General features: G+C 45.1%; 1 long non-coding RNA gene across 5 annotated transcripts in view; it reads right to left on the bottom strand.

The window, feature by feature from the left end:
* Positions 1–10799: 10799 nt before the first annotated feature.
* Positions 10800–20515, bottom strand: part of LOC308597833 — a 306614-nt gene continuing 296898 nt past the window's right edge. Inside the window, exons 1-3 of one of the 5 annotated variants that reach the window (XR_014013173.1) lie at positions 18645–18754; positions 15016–15119; positions 10800–11197 (exon numbers count right to left, since the gene is read on the bottom strand). This is a non-coding gene — a long non-coding RNA (uncharacterized lncRNA). Of the gene's footprint in view, positions 11198–15015; positions 15120–18466; positions 18623–18644; positions 18755–20515 lie in introns of those variants that run through there. The other 4 variants (XR_014013174.1, XR_014013175.1, XR_014013172.1 and 1 more) reach the window with 4 other exon arrangements.

The raw sequence follows: 20515 nt of genomic DNA on the forward strand, positions 1-20515 counted from the left end.
GATAACTTTTTATTTCATTTATGAATTGCTTCCCACAAGGCATCTTGAAATTATTTAAAATGCAATAAAAGCATATGCAAAACAATTGTATGCATTGTATAAAAGCGGCTAAAACATTAAAAACATTAAAACAACAAAATAAAAAAATTCCTTCCAGTAGCACCTTAAAGACCAACTAAGTTAGTTCTTGGTATGAGCTTTCGTGTGCATGCACACTTCTTCAGATACACACACGAAAGCTCATACCAAGAACTAACTTAGTTGGTCTTTAAGGTGCTACTGGAAGGAATTTTTTTATTTTGACTATGGCAGACCAACACGGCTACCTATCTACTATTAAAACAACAACATATACATAAAATCGATTCTAATCCATTACAGATGGATTGCCTCAGTCTTCTCCGATAAAGAAAACAATGCCCGACCTGAAGAATTTGGAGCAAATGATTCAGCAAAGGAAACACAGCCCAGAATAACTAAGGAGATAGTACAAGAATACTTGGCTAGTTTAGATGTATTCAAGTCTCCAGGGCCAGATGAACTGCATCCAAGAGTATTAAAAGAACTGGCAGATGTGATCTCAGAACCACTGGCAGTCATCTTTGAGAATTCCTGGAGAACAGGCGAAGTCCCGGCAGACTGGAGGAGGGCAAATGTTGTCCCTATTTTCAAAAAGGGCAAAAGAGAGGACCCAAATAATTACCGCCCAGTCAGTCTGACATCAATACCAGGGAAGATTCTGGAGCAGATCATTAAGCAAACAGTCTGTGAGCATCTAGAAAGGAATGCTGTGATCACCAATAGTCAGCATGGATTTCTGAAAAATAAGTCATGTCAGACTAACCTGATCTCGTTTTTTGACAGAATTACAAGCCTGGTAGATGAAGGGAACGCAGTGGATGTAGCCTACCTTGATTTCAACAAGGCATTTGACAAGGTGCCCCATGATATTCTTGTAAAGAAGCTGGTAAAATGCGGTCTTGACTATGCTACCACTCAGTGGATTTGTAACTGGCTGACTGACCGAACCCAAAGGGTTCTCATCAATGGTTCCTCTTCATCCTGGAGAAGAGTGACTAGTGGGGTGCCACAGGGTTCTGTCTTGGGCCCGGTCTTATTCAACATCTTTATCAACGACTTGGATGATGGACTTAAGGGCATCCTGATCAAATTTGCAGATAACACCAAACTGGGAGGGGTGGCTAACACCCCAGAGGACAGGATCACATTTCAAAATGACCTTGACAGATTAGAGAACTGGGCAAAAACAAACAAGATGAATTTTAACAGGGAGAAATGTAAAGTATTGCACTTGGGCAAAAAAAAATGAGAGGCACAAATACAAGATGGGGGACACCTGGCTTGAGAGCAGTACATGTGAAAAGGATCTAGGAGTCTTGGTTGACCATAAACTTGACATGAGCCAACAGTGTGACGCGGCAGCTAAAAAAGCCAATGCAATTCTTGGCTTCATCAATAGGAGTATAGCATCTAGATCAAGGGAAGTAAAGTGCCACTGTATTCTGCTCTGGTCAGACCTCACCTAGAGTACTGTGTCCAGTTCTAGGCACCACAGTTCAAGAAGGACACTGACAAACTGGAACGTGTCCAGAGGAGGGCAACCAAAATGGTCAAAGGCCTGAAACAATGCCTTATGAGGAACGGCTAAGGGAGCTGGGCATGTTTAGCCTGGAGAAGAGGAGGTTAAGGTGTGATATGATAGCCATATTCAAATATATAAAAGGATGTCACATAGAGGAGGGAGAAAGGTTGTTTTCTGCTGCTCCAGAGAAGCGGACACGGAGCAATGGATCCAAACTACAAGAAAGAAGATTCCACCTAAACATTAGGAAGAACTTCCTGACAGTAAGAGCTGTTCGACAGTGGAATTTGCTGCCCAGGAGTGTGGTGGAGTCTCCTACTTTGGAGGTCTTTAAGCAGAGGCTTGACAACTATATGTCAGGAGTGCTCTGATGGTGTTTCCTGCTTGGCAGGGGGTTGGACTCGATGGCCCTTGTGGTCTCTTCCAACTCTATGATTCTATGAGATACTAACTGGGATAAAAAATCTCAACCTAAAAGGCTTGTTGAAAGAGGAATGTCTTTAACAGGCCCCAAAAGACTGGTAAATGCCACCGGATTCTTCCTCTTCCCTGCTAGAAAGGGGAGTGGAAAATTTCATACCAATGGCCTTAGTGTCTCCAAACATCCAAATCACTGAATTTATTTATTTTTAAATTTATTTTTATTAATTTTCCATTAAAGGTAAAGGTAAAGGTACCCCTGCCCAAACGGGCCAGTCTTGACAGACTCTGGGGTTTGTGCGCCCATCTCACATCTATAGGCTGGGGGCCAGCGCTGTCCGGAGACACTTCCGGGTCACGTGGCCAGCGTGACAAAGCCGCATCTGGCGAGCCAGCGCAGCACACGGAACGCCGTTTACCTTCCCGCTGGTAAGCGGTACCTATTTATCTACTTGCACCCGGGGGTGCTTTCGAACTGCTAGGTTGGCAGGCGCTGGGACCGAGCAGCGGGAGCGCACCCCGCCGCGGGGATTCGAACCGCCGACCTTTCGATCGGCAAGCCCTAGGCGCTGAGGCTTTTACCCACAGCGCCACCCGCGTCCTTGCAATTTTCCATTAAGAACCTCCAATTTATAACAAATCAAATCATAATCCAATTCAAAAATTAAAATTAAATTAAAAAAACAACCAAATTACAATCTGAATTGTTAATTATTAAATTTCACATGGACTTCCCATATTCTGGACCTCTGAAGAACTCATCTCAGATAGTTATATTTCTTCCCTCTTGTTGTTTTCATATTTTCCACATTCTGATCGTAAACTCTCAAAGTCTTCAGTCCCTGGCTGATCGATTCTCAGTCATGTTAAACAATCATATATCCAGTTTAATTTATGTATGCGTATTTCCTGCTGCCCGCCTGCCACCCACCCTCTCCATCCATGGCCGCACCAGGTTTACCTCAGCGTGCAGACAGCGAGGCTCTGGATTGGCTGCAGGAACTTCCTGCAGCCAATCTGAAGCCGTGCCAGTGTCGCTGCCCTGCTTCCCCATAACAGGCACCCCTTGTGGGCCGACAGTTCATGTTTGTGGGTTGTGTAGCCGGCAAATTCTGGCCTGGGGCTGCTGCTGGGCCATCCCCTCCACACCCAGTCCAGGACCCGGGAAATGACCCTATCTTTCTTGGAATGGTGTGCAACTTCTTGTGCCTGAATGGGGCGGTCAGGAAGCAGCTCCAGGCTCATAACCTCTTGTGCAGGTGCTGGGTCGGGGCCTGTTTCCGGTAGTGGTAGCCTGCTGAGGGCGTCCGCATGGCCCATCGCCTTCCCAGGGCGGTAAATCAGTGCATACTGGTAGCTGGCAAGGAAAATTGACCACCTGAGGACACGAGGAGACAGCACTTGGGGGGGGGGTCTGCTTTTCGGGGGCAAACAAGCCAAGCAACGGCTTATGGTCAGTCACCACGGTAAAGGGCCGCCCGTACAAGAAATCACGGAATTTTTTTACTCCCTTCACGATTGCCAAACCCTCCTTGTTGATTTGCGAGTAGTTCCGCTCGGTTGCGTTGAATGTCTGGGGAAAGTATGCCACCGGTACCTCTCTTCCATCCAGGAGTTGGTGTCTCAGGACAGTGCTGATGCCATACGGTGAGGCGTCGCATTCTAGCACCACTGGCAGCCTCTCGTCGAAGTGTGCCAAGACAGAGTTTGAGACAAGCAAGTCCTTGACTGCCTGGAATGCGGCCTCCTGGCGCTGGCCCCACCCCCAAGGGGCCCGCTTGTCCAGGAGTCTGTGTAGGGGCTCCGCTACCGCCGCCTTGTGGGGAAGGAAGGAATGGTAAAAGTTCAATAGTCCCAAGAAGGCCTGAAGTTCAGTCTTGCTCTTGGGCGCTGGGGCATCACAAATGGCCCGTACCTTGTCCCCAGTTGGGTGGACCCCTTCTGCGTCCACCATAAATCCCAGAAAGTCCACCTGAGGCACTCCTAGTAGACATTTTTCCCGCTTCACCTTGAGACCCGCCGTATGGAAACGGTGCAGAACGGTGCGGAGGCGGTCCTCAAACTCCTCTGGTTTGGGCCCAGCAATCAACACATCATCGAAGAAGGGGGTGACGCCAGGAATCCCTTTAAGGAGAGAGTCCATTAGATTCTGGAATATGCCTGGTGCCACGCTGACACTGAATTGCAGCCGCTTTACCCTGAACGCTCCTCTATGCGTCACAATCGTCTGTGCCTCTGCTGTGGCCTCATCTACTGGCAGCTGTTGATATGCTTGGGCCAAGTCCAGCTTGCCAAAAAAAATTGACCCAGCCAGGGTGGCAAGGACATGGCTGACCACTGGCACTGGGTATGCGTGGGCCGAACCATTAGGCTTGACGGGTGTGATGATTGGGGTTTCCCAGGGGGCATTAGGTACAGGCTCCAGCACTCCTTGCTCCACGAGCCGGTCCAATTCCTCGTCTATACGGGGTTTCAGGGCAAACGGAACCCGGCGAGCCTTGAGCCTGACAGGTCGTACTGCGGGGTCAAGCTGTAGAGCAATGGGGGGCCCCATATACTGTCCCAATTTCCCATTGAAAACCCCCGGAAATTCTTTGCAGATGGTGTCCACGTCCACTTGTAAGCTAGTGTGGTTCACCCCGGTGACGGCTAGCCCCAGTGGTCCAAACCATGCCAATCCCAGTAAGCTAATGTAGGGGCCCTTGACCACGAGCAAGTCCAGTTGCCGCGTCCGCCCTCGATATTGCACCCTGAAGGTCCCCACCCCCATTGTGGGGACCTTACGTTTCTGGAAGTCCCGGAGGGTGAATGGGGCCGGCCTGAGTTTGGGACCTCGAGTAGGACACAGTTTCCTTAAGGTCCTTGCCGAGATTATGGATAGAGTTGAACCCGTGTCAAGTTCCATGCGGCACGGGGCCCCCTCTATCTGTACCTCTACATAAATTTTCTCTACGTTGGGGTGGGGCAACTGGTATACCTGGAAGTCCCTGAGCTCCGTCGAGTTGCCTTGGTGCGTTGGGCCCTGGGATTCTTGGATCGGTCATCTGATGCCTGGCGTCGGGTGGGCTGAGCCCGACATACCCGAGCGATGTACCCCAATTTTCCGCACTGCCTGCACTCTGCGTTGCGGAAACAGCAGGTCCTCCTCTCGTGGCTCTCGCCGCAGCTCGCGCAGTTCCCTCCTTCTCGTCAAGGCAGCCGTGGTCTGTGCGCTGCTTGAGTGTGCTGCTGTACTCGGCGCACCTCCTCCCTGTCAGATCCTGAGTCATCGGTGAGGTCTTCGTGGTGGACCCTTGGTTGGGACGACAGGCTTGGCCATGCCTCTTGCGTCGACCTCTTGGCAGCTTCTCTTACCAGGGCCTCCTCCAGGGCGACCTGGAACGTTAGGTCCTTCTTAGCGTAGAGGCGTCGTTGCAGCGTCTCATCCTTTAGGCCACCGACGAGGCGGTCACGAAGCATGTTCTCCAATTCTGAGAAGTTGCAGAACTGGGCGGCTTGGCGGAGAGAGGTCACAAACCCAGTTATGGTTTCCCCAGGGGCTTGCCACTTTGCGTAGAAGGCATTTCGACAAGCCACCACTGAGGGCTGCGGCGAAAAATGCCCCTTCAGCCGTTCCATTATTGTTTTGTAAGGAACGGTAGCGCCGTCTTCAGGTGCAAGGAGAGCCTGGGCGATTTCAAATATCTCCTCTCCACAGACGCTGAAGAATATCGCCCTCTTCTTGGCATCTTCTTCGTCAGTGACCCCTTTGGCTTCTAGGAGGAAGGTGAAACGGGAGGCATACGCTTCCCAGTCTCCGGATGCTGGGTTGAACGGCGAGAAGCTGCTGTCGGTTGCCATTCTGAGTTCCTTGGGTCCCAGAGCTGAAGCCTGGCTACATGGTGCGAGGCAGCGGTGCGGAAGGTGGCGGTGCTGCAGTGCTGTGTGTGGCAGTCAGCTCAGCGGGATCCCACCTTCGTCGCCAGTGAAATATACTCAGAGTGGATTTCATGCTCTTTATTCAGCTCATAGTGGTGAGGAGGGAATGAAAATCCCCTCAAAGTATCTGCTTTATATACATTATTTACACAATGGGCTCTTAAAATAAACAACTTATTAATATTGAACAAAACTATTAAACTGGCAGTTTTCTTTCTTTCTTTCTATATGCCCCCCCCATTTTGCATACAAATTTTGCTGCGTTCTTCCCTCCGATGTCACTCCAGCGCCTGGTGACCCCAGCACATGCACTTTTACACCCACCCACCCCACTAGCAAATTGTCCTTTATTTGCTCTTCTAAATATGGCAACCCTAACCTAAACTTAAGCTGGCTAGGTTATATAGCAGCCATAAAGATGTCCATACTCCCCCAATTCCTGTTCTTGTTTCAGACCTTACCTGTACTTATCCCCCTTTCCCAACTGTCTCACTGGCATCACTTACTTAACAATTCTATTTTTGGAAGGAGAAGCAGAGTGACATGTCAAGACTTTATATTGTCCCAAGACCAATGGAGGTCTCAGGGCCCCAGGTCTTAGGCAATTAAAGCAAATGGTGCACACAAGCCTTGCCTTTTCTTAAAACTTCCTGTGCACACACCACAAAAATAAAGAATCAATTTTTACAACTAACTCCAAAGAAGCAATTAAATATACGTGATGTTAATAGGAATATCAGCTTCCTAACAATTATAAATCTATTTAACACTGGGTTATCTCCATAATGTACACTCAGGATCACTTAAAACAACGCTTTGCAGATTAATTTTTAATTCTAACTTTTTCTAGCATGGTGTTTGGAAGAGAGAAAAACAGTGATGTTTGAACTCTAAATAAAATGTTCTTTCCCCTGTTAATATTTATTTACATTTTTTTATTTCATAGATTAATTTTAGGTCATTTAAGAACAAAAGAACTGCTAAGTGCTAAAAGTTCCCACAATACAGTACCATTTCACAGTACCATATACATAAAAAAGGTAAAGGACCCCTGACAGTTAAGTCCAGTCACAGACGACTCTGGGGTTGTGGAACTCATCTCGCTTTATAGGCCGAGGGAGCCGGTGTTTGTATGCTGTCAGGGAACTGACATCGGAGCAGAGTGGAGAGGCTAGGCTCCCAGATTCTGCAGGAGAGGGAACTAGTAAGGGAAGAGAGAGAACGTCCTCTGGGGAAAGAAGTCCAGGTGACACCAGGAAGAAGGGAGAGGCAGAGAGCACTTCGGAGGGGAGGCTCCGAGACTCTTCCAGTGAAGTCAGTGAGGAGAGTGGAGGACCACCGCTTGGCACGCCCACTCTGCGCAGAAGGCTTCCGCACAGAGAGGCGAGGCGAAGGTTGTCCGTTAAGGAATTCTTATGCTGGAGGAAATTTAGGAGACACCCACTGACGGATTCTGCCAGCGACTGAGCAGCAGCGCAAAAGGGCTGCTCAGCCAGGGAAAGACGCAACCACCCCAAGCAGTTGGGAACGGCTGGAGTTTTACACACAAGCAACCCCAATTCCCATGATATATGCAGACAGTTTTTCCGGGTCATGTGGCCAGCATGACTAAGTCACTTCTGGCAAAACCAGAGCAACTCATGGAAACGCTGTTTACCTTCCCACCGGAGCGGTACCTATTTATCTACTTGCACTTTTTGCAGTGCTTTCGAACTGCTCGGTTGGCAGGAGCTAGGACCGAGCAATGGGAGCTCACCCTGTCACAGGGATTCGAATTACCGACCTTCTGATCAGCAAGCCCAAGAGGCTCAGTGGCTTAGACCATATACATATATGTATACAAATTTGCAAAGTTTTTACCTTGCCTCTCGTGAACACTGAACTGAAGGGAAATGAGACCCACCCAACATGAAGCAAAAATAAAAGTCAGGAACCAACACTGTATTTCAAGTATTAGAAGAAATATAGTGCTACTTTTAAATAACAATTATAATTACAATAATAAAATATTCTAACTAGAATGAATCCCTGTAGCCCATAGGAAGAAATATAACTTCTGCAGTAAATGGAGTTTTATTATTCTCACTTGAGTGGTCTCCATTTTGCATTTGTGTGGCCTCCATCGAATGAGATTTAAATATTACAGAGCATTGCTTTATCCTCATGCAAATTTATCTTACTTGTTAAAAAGCATAATGGCATCCACTTCCATGAGAAAAGTTATTACCAGATCCATTGCAGTACTTTTCATCAAGCAATAAGATTATTCCCATTCAAACAACAATAATTTTATATAAGTTGGAATGTAGATACAAATGTCTGTAAGTTTCTTATCACAATAAATGCAATAGAAATGTGCTTAAAAATGGGTTGATTTGTTTTGGTTAACTGTTCGTATCTGCTGCTTGGTGAATGTGCTTATATGTAACATTGATGCAAATTCATGATTGCGCAGAAGGGGCTTTGGGTTGCATTCAGGAACATTTCCTTGAGCTTGGTATGGTCAAACATCCACAGATGAAGTTTCATAGATACCCATACATACATACAGGGAACATTGTGTTGACAATGCAATATTGTGAACTGGCCTTTAGAATTTAGAGAAAACACAAAGCTGTTTTCTCTGTGCATGCAAATATCCATGTCAATTTATAATAAAATAGCTGTTTTTCTGCAAGTAGTTTCCATATCCCCTCCCTTAGAAGATGTGATTGTTGAGTACAGAAAGAAGGGAAATCTTTCGACTTCAAACAACATTTGCATATCCTCTACTATTTGATCCACTGCAAGTAGATAGCTCCTTTTCATGAAGCTGCTCTTAACTGTTCTGTGGAAGCAGATTTTCATATTTCCTAAAACTAGAATAAGCCCCTAAAATAAATAAGAAGAAAATTACCATTGGCCATGATAACTGAGGCTGATCATCTGGAGTGAACCATATTGCTTACCCCCATCCTATGCTGTATTTTGCTATGGTTGTTGGGAGTGGGGGGGGGGGAAAGGGCTATTCTTATACCTTGAAATACTGTTAACTTTCACAATAGGTTTATACAGCTCTGGGATCTTCCTCTCGATCATTGGTCTGAGGTTCTCTTTCAACTTCTTGTAGTTCCTTTTTCAATTCTTGTTGATATTCCCTTTGGTCAGCAGTAAGCAGGCACTTATTTTTCCCCATTGCTTCACCACATCTGTTCCCAAAAAATGAAGAAAACAATTCACACTGATAAATTACACCACGGTATTGGACCATAAAGTTTTGTTTTTGTCTGGCACCAAGCGTGACTTAGGTGGGGCAAGTGAAGGAAAAGCCACCAAAATTTAGAGGGTGGATGTGGAATTCAGCATCTGGGTAACCTAGGGTTTCATTTCAACAAAAGGATTCTAGCAAAAGAAGAGCCTTCAAAGCGTGTGCAAAATAACTGATGAAATCTCAGGCACCAGAAAGTGGGTCAGCAACCATGGGGAGGGACTCATAGAATCATAGAATTGTAGAGTTGGAAGGCACCCCAAGGGTCATGTAGTGCAGTGCAGGATTCGCAACTGAAGCTTCCATATAGAATCAATAGTTCTGTGCATTTCCCCATGACCAACAAAAGCAGAATATGGCTGTCGTTTTATATACACTCCTAGGCAAGTCCTACTAAACTTAAGTTTTACTCCTGAGTAAACATGCACTGCAAATCATGTGAATTCTTAATTTATAGAGAAGTTTTTAAAATGTACAATTTGGATTGGAATAAGTGGGCAGCAGAATAGGACAAAGTATTTATTCATGCTGTGCATAATGAATGCATGGTACTAAAAAGCCACAGGATGTGCTCATGGTCACTGGCTTATAGGAGAATCATAGAATCATAGAATCATAGAATCATAGAGTTGGAAGAGACCACAAGGGCCATCGAGTCCAACCCCCTGCCAAGCAGGAAACACCATCAGAGCACTCCTGGCATATGGTTGTCAAGCCTCTGCTTAAAGACCTCCAAAGTAGGAGACTCCACCACACTCCTGGGCAGCAAATTCCACTGTCGAACAGCTCTTACTGTCAGGAAGTTCTTCCTAATGTTTAGGTGGAATCTTCTTTCTTGTAGTTTGGATCCATTGCTCCGTGTCCGCTTCTCTGGAGCAGCAGAAAACAACCTTTCTCCCTCCTCTATGTGACATCCTTTTATATATTTGAACATGGCTATCATATCACCCCTTAACCTCCTCTTCTCCAGGCTAAACATGCCCAGCTCCCTTAACCGTTCCTCATAAGGCATCGTTTCCAGGCCTTTGACCATTTTGGTTGCCCTCTTCTGGACACGTTACAGTTTGTCAGTGTCCTTCTTGAATTGTGGTGCCCAGAACTGGACACAGTACTCCAGGTGAGGTCTGACCAGAGCAGAATACAGTGGCACTATTACTTCCCTTGATCTAGATGCTATACTCCTATTGATGAAGCCAAGAATTGCATTGGCTTTTTTAGCTGCCGCGTCACACTGTTGGCTCATGTCAAGTTTGTGGTCATGGAGGAGTGGTCTGCCCAAAGGAGAAGTGATAGATCCTTGTACAAAGGCAGTATGTCTCTGAATTCTAGTTGCTGGGGAGCAACAATTGGGGAGGGCTGTTGCTGGCTTTCCTGGAGGCATCTGATTGGCTACTGGAGGAAGAAAGGCTCTTGGCTTTTGGTCTGACCCAGCAGGAGGTTTCTTGGCTTCTTATAGCACATAATTTGTAAATCACATTTGCACCCCCAACCCCCCACCCCGGTTTTAGCCTTATTCACTTATTTGGTCTTCTGTTCTTGCTCAAATACTATGTGGTATCTGGCCACCCTACTACAAAGTAGTACTACAAAATCACACATTACAAAGATCACTAATTTTCTATACTGTGTATAGAGATTTATTTATTTGGAACATTTGTGCCTCGCTGTTCAGCCAACAAGACCACCAGACAACTTAAATGCAATCAAAGCAAGATGGTCCCTGGCAGGGAGGGAAGAGGAATATCAAATCTCAGTCACAAATCACTAAACGGTTGTTCCTCTGTTGACCAGCTGGCACAGTTCAGGGGCTGGAGGTGCCTGAAGGAGCTGGGCCTCCAGCAAAGCTCTCCCACTGATGGCTGCCCCAGATAACAGTTGTGGGGAGAGGAGGCCTGAGGGAGCTGTCCTGTCACAGCAGAGCCAGTGGAGGGAGCTCTGCTTCACAGCTCTCACGGAAGTACTGTAGTTTGGATACTACGGGCTCCTCTGCAAAGCTGAAAGCAATTGCTCTGTGAAATAAATAAAAAATTCAGCGTGTAGAAATCCTTTCACTATGTGTCTGTTTTGTATTTAAAGCTTCACAGCCACCAAGTGCTAATCAGCTTGAAGCATGCTACAAGTCTTTCATAACATTATTGATATAAGTAAAGAAACATCTCATGTGGGAAAAATAGACACAATGTTTCCTTAAGAATTAAAAATTCCAGCACTCTCCATATGCAGCAGAATGAGGTGGCCAAATGGACCATACTACTTCAAGATACAGGTGGGGAATAACACTTCTATGCGTAAAAACCAAAGCCTAGCACATCATAGAGAAGGTACTTGTCAATTAAAAAAGCTAGCCTTTCCCCTGCTTTGCTGGCTTTCTAGTTGCAGGGAACTTTTAGTGTGTGAAAGCAATTTTCCATTGCTGCTCTTGCAGTTTATTCGACAGTTTCAGATGTCTTTGTGTTGTTGTAAACAAAATCTGCCCTTATTCCTTTATTGGAGAACCTTGTAGGTTCTCCATCGGCAGGAGAAAATAACAGAGGCCAACCAGAGAATATTGAGAAGCAAAGCAGCTAGTAAGCCTGATCTTTATTAAACTGTTGCAACAGGGTGCTCCTCTCACACGCAGGAGAGGGGAGGAGGACCGCGAACAATGTGTGCTTGCCATTTTGAAATTCCCTGCCCTGGAGCTCAAGACCACCCCCACAAACATCATACCTACATCACAGAAAAGGGAAATTTCTACAATAGAAATTTGAATGTTGTTTTTCCTGTCTGCCAGGTTATCTGATAATGCCTTATCTGATTGCCTTTCCTGGTAGTCTGGCCATTCCTTTGAGATGGTAATTACCCAATTCCTGAGACAATGGGAAGCAAAGACAGACCACTGAATACATAACAGTGAAAATACATTATTCCTTTCCACTTGTGATAATCTTGCCATAAATGCCCAAAACTAGCCTGACTAAGGAGTGGTGGAGAGGTATACTTCTGAATATTCAATAATTCTATAACATTTGCAGTATCAGATTGAGGTCTGCTGCTTCACATCAACAAGCTGAAAGGATTTACTCTATGACTTTATACTTTCCTTAATGGTAAATATTAAGTAGGGTAGACAAATTGCAGCATTGAGCTATTGTAGTTCCCATGCCAATATTGTGTTGTTTAGTCGTTTAGTCGTGTCCGGCTCTTCGTGACCCCATGGGCCAGAGCACGCCAGGCACTCCTGTCTTTCGCCATTTAAAATTCCTTCTTGCTCCCTGTCAGTGGAGGCTCATCCTTAAGGGGGACTGGGGCACTGCTCCACCAAGCTCAATTGCTTCTCTGCTGTCCTCCAACAGCCTGCTTCTTTCTTACATCCTCTCTAGGGTTGGCATGAGCAGTGAGCTCTTTCCTCCTCAGTCTCAGGCTGCCTTTGCAGAACTCAACGAGGGGAGAGGGGCATGCCCCACATGTCCAGGGGAGGAGAGGGGCAGGGAAGCTGCTGCTCAGGCTCCTTGAGTGCGCCAGGTCAGACGTGACCCGGAGGCGGAGCTGCTGCTGTGACTGGGAGCGAGGTGCACTGCGGCCACCCACCCTCCTGCTCTCTTCCCTGGGTCAGGCCTAACCTAAGGACAGAACTCTGGCCAGCAGAAGCAAAGCAGCTTAGGTCAGCTCCTTCTCACACAGAGCCAGGCACCAATGAGGGAGCCTGCTTTGGGGGCACCTGTTTGTGCCCCCTGCCACAAATTTGTGCCCCCACGGCCCACACATGCTACACTGTAGTTGGCTTCATCCATGGGCATAGCCAGCATTTTTGTTAGTGGGGGCAGGCCTTTTGTTAGGGGGTGAGAACCTCAGTTAGCTATGTATTTTTATTTATTTTTATTTAGTTGGCCCCCCTTGGCCACATCCATGGCTCCATCTATCATAACATTTTGGAAATGCCCTGACCCACCCACCCCAACACTGATGTTGATTTTCTGAGATATCAGGCGCTCAAGCACAAGATTCCACCTAAACATTAGGAAGAACTTCCTGACAGTAAGAGCTGTTCGACAGTGGAATTTGCTGCCCAGGAGTGTGGTGGAGTCTCCTTCTTTGGAGGTCTTTAAGCAGAGGCTTGACAACCATATGTCAGGAGTGCTCTGATGGTGTTTCCTGCTTGGCAGGGGGTTGGACTCGATGGCCCTTGTGGTCTCTTCCAACTCTATGATTCTATGATTCTAAGTCAAACATAAAGAATCGCTGCTGTTTCTTTTTGTGTAGCCTGTTTAGACTGGAAATTTGCCTCAGTTTTTTATTCTCTAAGGAAGGTTCTGTAAAGTGCAGGATAAAGTAGTAGCTCACAGCATGGCAGGATGATCCCAAGAAGCTCAGTTAGTTGGGGACATGGGCATAACCAGGGGGTGAAGCGGCCACCCCTAAATCAAGTAAATAAATAAAAATACAGAGAGTCTGATATTCCAGATGCAACCACACTTCTTCCTTAGGGCAGCCTCCTATTCATTTATTTCTTGTTGAAAGATAAAGAAGTGTTTTGCAGTGTAGCAGGAACCCCCCCCACCCCAATCATTCTGTTTGTACAAACTTCACACACACTCACACTCACACACTACATACGCCACATTTCTGTTATAAATTCATAGAAAATCAACCATACATCGGATTTGCACTGTTCCATTTTATTTTACTCCATGTGACAAAGACTATCAAAGGGGGTGGCTTGGTTCTGGTCAGCCATAATCCCTTCACCATCCCAGCACATCCACAGGAGCCCTGCCCAGTTGCTATGTCAACCCTGATAATCCCAGACAGAAGACAATCAAAATCACAAAGAACAGTGGATGGATTCAGCACAGACTGAAACAAAGGACAATAATCAGATTTTCCCTCTGGGGGCAGGAAACTGCAAACTCCCCTTTGTCACCTGGAAAGTACTCATGGGGAGGGGGAAAGGAGGAACCAGCCAGGTGACAGGACACTCAGGTTACCACCACAACTCCTCCTTCAACCCCTCCTTATACATCGGATTTGCACTGTTCCATTTTATTTTACTCCATGTGACAAAGACTATCAAAGGGGGTGGCTTGGTTCTGGTCAGCCATAATCCCTTCACCATCCCAACGTAGTTGGTCTTTAAGGTGCTACTGGAAGGAATTTTTTTTATTTTGACTATGGCAGACCAACACGGCTACCTATCTACTACCCTCCTTTCTGTAATGTATGCATGATGTCAACCCCTTCTGTAATGTATGCATGATGTCAACCCCTTCTGTAATGTATGCATGATGTTTATGGGGGTGGGCTTGACCTAGAGGAGGGGAATTTCAAAAGTTTTTATAGGGTCTTGCAGGCCATTGTTCTGGGTCTTTCCTCTCTCTTGCAAGTGAAGGGAATACCCTGTTGCAACAGTTCAATAAAGGCCAAGCCTACAGGCTGCTGTTTTGCTCCAAGTTATCCTGGTTGGTGTCTTTGCTTTTTGTCCAAGGGAGCCCTCAGATTTTTCCGTTAACAGCAGAAACTAGCAACAACCTTATATATCAAGAAGACACATATAGTTCATAGTAACTGTCTTTCAGGGCAGTTTGTCTAGGAACAAAATCAAGTGTTGCTATGAACAGTGACTAGTCACTAGAATAATAAAATGAAAGCTGGAGGTGGGGTTCGGGGTGGGGTTAGTCTTTCTTTAAACAAACATGTAAGTATGGATGCTAAGCAGAAGAAGAAGTAAGACAAGCGTTTCTGTGGGGGAGGGAGTTTATTGACTGCTCAGATATAAGACTCACAACATCATTTTATAACCAAAGAAAGTGCCTTTATGTGACCATTAAAACAAATCAACTGGAATTACCGGTATATTCACAGAAAGCCTTTAGCAGAATCATTTCCTGTCCTCGGAATCCAGCTGGAAGTGTTGGGCGAGCCAACTGCATAATCAAAAAGGCCAGTAAGTTACTGTGAGACAAACAGAGGAAGCTGTGTTCCTTTTCAAATCTGTCTGTCAACAGTCACAGACACCAAGCAAAAGCCACCCATAACAGACGTTTTCCTTGATAAATGGGAGAACTGTCTGATAATCAACAACCATATCATTTTATCCAGTAGTATTAGTTTGATCTGACGGAAACTGCACATTTCCCGAGAAGCACTGAAAGAATGCTTCATTTAACTACAAAACCCCAAATCTGGGATCCCATCACAACTGATGTTTGGTAAATGTTTTGCAGCAAAACCCCCACATTTTGTAACACCCCATAGAGTAATTGATACATCAAACTGGGGTTCATAATTAATATCCAAAACCCAACATTGTCCGGTTCACTCCAAACTGGTGCCAAAGTCTGGCAAAAGTTTTGTAGCATTTTGTAGAATTTTTTTAGCATTTTGCCCGACAAACCAAGTAAGTGACAGGGGTCATAAGGTCACCCCAAGACCCAACATTGCCTGATTCACTCCAAATCAAGGCCAAAGTCTGGCAAAATGTTTGCAGTAAAAAACGCATGTTTTGCAGTGCCCCCCAAACGGAGTGGTTCCTAGCACATCAGGAGGAAGAGTCAAGACAACCAAAAATGGATAAATAGGTTGTATTTATTAAATATAACAACTTGAGGATCGGCAAAACTAGTCAGATTCGACCAATGTAACCAAATCAAATTACTGGTAAGTCTGGGCAGGTGTGCTTGTTCACCTCCACCCACAAACACGCAAGTGCTCAAACAGAGCTCTTTGCAGATCCTTAAGAATCATGTCACAACCCAAATCAGAAAGATGCATACCACCAGGTCTATACAACTGTGGGGCACAGAACATAATTCTGCCATGAGGGATATAAGCACCCACATTTTCAAACACAAACATCGTTGTAGAATGATTAGCTTTATGTCTTGCCCATCCACCTTCTTAGGAAGGCTGCCCCCACTCCATAAGCACCTCTACAACATTCCAAACCAAACTATGATAAACTCAGGGATGAGGAAGCACAGCTGATATTTAGTGATCTCAACTGAATTTACCTCACCAGATTGTTAGCCCCAAGATGGATGACCAGAATATCAGGGTTAGGGTTAGAGCTAGGGCAGGGGATAGGTGGACGTTCAGGGTTAGGGTTAGTGCCTGGGGTTTTTTTCCCCATGCTTTTTAAGCTTCTAATGATATTGCTTCATTTTTATGAGACTGGATAATTCCAAAAAGTAAGCAAACTACCTGAAACGTAGCAAAACAAAGAGAAATGTGAAAACCAAAAGTGAGATACCAGAAACCCAACAAGGAAGGAATTCATGAAAAAGGAAAATTGCCAGACAGAGACTTTAATCAAATCATTACCAAATTCACCAGAATCCCAAAACCAATTGAAAAGAAGCAGAAATGTGAGAAGCAGAAGAAATACCACCAGAAACCCCCCAAAAGAGGGGGAAAGTAAATTGCGCAGAAACCCCAAAGCCAGTTAAACCTTAGTTTTTCATGGTGTGGGGGTGATTTTGCTTTTCCCTGAGATGTTTACTGCGTGAGTTTCTTGAATTTCTATTCAATTGGTTTTCTCATCTTTGGTGGATGTGGTTTGTTTCTGTTGTTTCTGGTTTGTTTTTGGGATTATGTTGAATTTTTTCGGTGGTTTTCGTTTCATAGATTCTTTTATATAAATTACAATTGTGAAATATACTCAGAGTCTTGTATGTATTTCATGCTCTTTATTGCCCCCCCCCCAACCTCAGGCTTTTATATACATTATTTACACAATGAGTCCCGTCTGACTGGCTAACTCTGCTTCCCTCTTGGAGCCTGATTGGCCTGCAGGAAAAGACCAATCAGTTGTTGCATTCTAGGATCCAAGGTTAGTACATAACAGATTGGGTGCTGGATTTATGGTGAGTTTGCTTCATTTCTAGGTTTTTTGGGTTTTGCACCTTTGAGAATATTAATTTGTATGAGATCTGATAATCCCAAGAATAAAAGGAAAACCACCAGAAATGAAGCAAAACCACCAGAAATGTCTAATGACCATTCCAACAATGAAGTCAACCACTAAAAACACAAAAACCTACTGAAAAGAAGCAGAAGAACCATGTAAAAGCAACATCAATGGAAACTGACAAAGAAGCCAACCAACCCCAAACAAAGCAGATTCACCAGAAACCCCCCAAAGCATTCAAAAGTATTACCACCAGAATGCAAAAACAAGAAAACTTCTCAAAAGAAGCAATAAAGCAAAAGTCCAAAAAACAAGCTAAACCAATGGAAAAGAAATGAAGCCAGCTGCAAACGAAGCACATTCACCAGAAACCCAAGACTAAGTGAAAACTAGTATGCTGTGTTGGTTAATTTCTGTTGCTTGAAGTGCTTTTGGACTCCCACAAATTGCATGCTTGTTGAGTTTCTGGTTTTGCTTTTTAAAAACTGGTTTCCAGTTTCTTGTGGCATTGCTTTGTAATTGGTGGCTTTACTGCTTTTTTGTTTTCTGCTGATTTGTTTAATTTGGGGTGGTTTTGCTTGTTTTTTGCATTTAATTGTTTTGCTTCTTTTACTTTGAATGGTTCTGCGGTTTTGGGTGAGATTGTTTCTTTTCCATTGATTTGGCTTGGTTTTCATGTCTCCTGGTTTTGCCTCATTTTGGGAATATTTCTTGGTTTTTGTGCTTCTGGTGGTATGTCTTCAATTTTTTGGCATAACCAAGCCAAAACACCAGAAACACGGAAACAAATCATAAAGAAGCAGAGCTACCAGAAATCCAAAGCAAATTAATCAGAAATCCAAACAACCTATGAAGATGATGCAATACCAAAAGAAACACAAAAGCCCATTAAAAAACTGCTAAATGAAGCAACACCACAAGAAACAAAGAAAGCCTCATGACCTACGAAATGAAGCAATAACACAAAACACCACAAAAAGAAGCAAAGCGTTTAGGATTAGGTTTGGGTAAAGGTTAGGGTTACAGTGAGAGTTGGGTTTGAGTTGGATTAGGATTAGGAGTTAAAGTTGGGGTTGAGTTACGGTAAGAGAAGAACAGCAGAAGGAGAAATATAATTTTATTACTTAGGGTTAGGGTTAAATTAGGTTTAGACTGAGGCTTAGGTTTGGGTTAAGTTTAGGGTTAGAGTGAGGATTAGGTTTGAGTTAGGGTGAGCACTAGGGTTAAGGTTTGGTATTGGGTTGGATGTGAGTTAGGGTAAGAGAAGAACAGCAGCAGGAGCAGTATAATTTTATTATTTATACTCCACCCAAGTCACTTGTGGCCGCTTTCAATAAAAAGTAAAAACATGAGCGCACTCTAAGTGAATGCTCATGAATGTAGAAACTCTTACTTCCCATAGAATTCCCAAAGAAGACCTGGGAATTGTAGCTCTGAGCTTCTTTGCAGAGGGTTGGACTAGATGACCCTTGGGTTCCCCTTCCATCTCTACTAGGATGCTCCCTGTCTCACTCTCACTCACTCACTCACTCACTCACTCACTCCTCCTCTCCTTTTCCTGGCAGTTTCACCTTTTTCTGCACTCCTAGATCGGAAGGGCAGAAGAGCCTGTGCTGCCGCCATCTTGGGCGAGGGCAGGGGTACCGGAAGGAGATGCCACCGGAGGAGAGGCAAGAGGACAGGAAGGGGAGGGAAACGGGCGGAAGAGCCTGTGCTGCCGCCATCTTGGGCGAGGGCAGGCGTACCGGAAGAAGGTGCCCGGGAGGAGAGGCAAGAGGACAGGAAGGGGAGGGAAACGGGCGGAAGAGCCTGTGCTGCTGCCATCTTGGGCGAGGGCAGGGGTACCGGAAGGAGGTGCCACCGGAGGAGAGGCAAGCTGACAGGAAGGGGAGGGAAACGGGCGGAAGAGCCTGTGCTGCGACGTTGGGCCAGCAGAGACGTGCCGAGCCAGGCTGGCCCTCTCTCTTTCTCCCGCCCACTCTCTCTCGACCCCGCTCTCCCCAGGGGGCAGCCCTGCCCCCCGCCCCGCCCTCACCTGCCTTTCTCCCCCAGTGGCCTTCCTCTCGTGCCCCTTGGCGGAGGGATGGGGCGGGTGGGCCGCGGAAGTTTATATACAAGAATATACATACCTAGATATAGGTGTCCGTTTGTAAATAAATAAAAATAAAACGGATATATGTATATGTGTGTGTATATATGCAGTGCTTCTTTTCTAAAAAAAATGATTGGGGGTACTCTCATTTTGACTCAAGAAAATCGCCATTTTTTAGTTCAAACCGGGAAAAATAAATACAGTAAATGGACAAAAGTACATTCACAAAATGTTTTATGCATTCCTCTGTGCCCCCCCCCCCAGAAAAAAGCACTGTATATGTTCTGCCAAGGGCAGGGTTATTTCTGGATCTGGAGCCAATAAGCACACCAGTGGATGAAGAATAAGCAATGCTTTATTTGCATAAGGTTTTTTTTTGTTTTTTTTTAATAAAAATTTTTATTGATTTTCCATGCAATTATACATTTTTATCCAAAATACAACCAATTATCTCCTTTTTTGAACTTCCTTCAGCGTCTCTGATAATCATCCATATTTATAACTTTAATTACACATTCCCTTCTTTCGTATTGCCATTATACCTCCCTTCCCCCACTATTTCATATTAACAATATTTCTCTATTTTTACAGTGCCTCTTGAAATCCCACTAGAGTTGTGTTCACGCCACATACGTTTTTCAGATAATCTACGAACTTTCCCCAGTCTTCGATGAACTTTTGGTCTTTGGTGTATCTGATTTTCCCAGTTAATTTGTCCAATTCCGCATAATCTGTCAATTTCAGTCTCCATTCTTTTATCGTCGGTATTTCCTCTTGCTTCCATTTCTGGGCCAACAAGATTCTGGCTGCCGTTGCTGCATATTGAAAGAGTTTACAGTCTTTTCTTCTTATGTCCTTTCCTAAGATCTCTAAAAGAAAAGCCTCCGGTTTTTTTGCAAAAGTCAGTGGCGTAGCGTGGGTTGTCAGCACCCGGGGCAAGGCAAGTAATTTGCGCCCCCTAACCCGTGGATTTGCGCACCCTAACCCCCAGATGTTGCGCCCGGTGCGGCCGGCCCCCCCTGCACCCCCCACGCTACGCCACTGGCAAAAGTATATCTTAACAGTTTTTTCATTTTATTGTATATCATTTCCCAAAAGCTTTTCACTTTCTTATTCCCACCACACATGAAAGAACGTCCCTTCTTTTTCTTTACATTTCCAACATTTGTTACACGTCTTATACATCTTTGCTAACTTTACAGGTGTGATGTACCATTTGTAAAACATTTTCATAACATTTTCTTTCAGTGCCGTGCATGCAGTAAATTTTATATTCTCTTTCCACAATTTTTCCCATTCATCAAATTGAATATTATACCCAAAATCTTTGGCCCACTGTATCATTACCGA

Source organism: Podarcis bocagei (genome assembly GCF_964188305.1).
Source record: "Podarcis bocagei genome assembly, chromosome: 11".
NCBI lineage: Eukaryota > Metazoa > Chordata > Lepidosauria > Squamata > Lacertidae > Podarcis > Podarcis bocagei.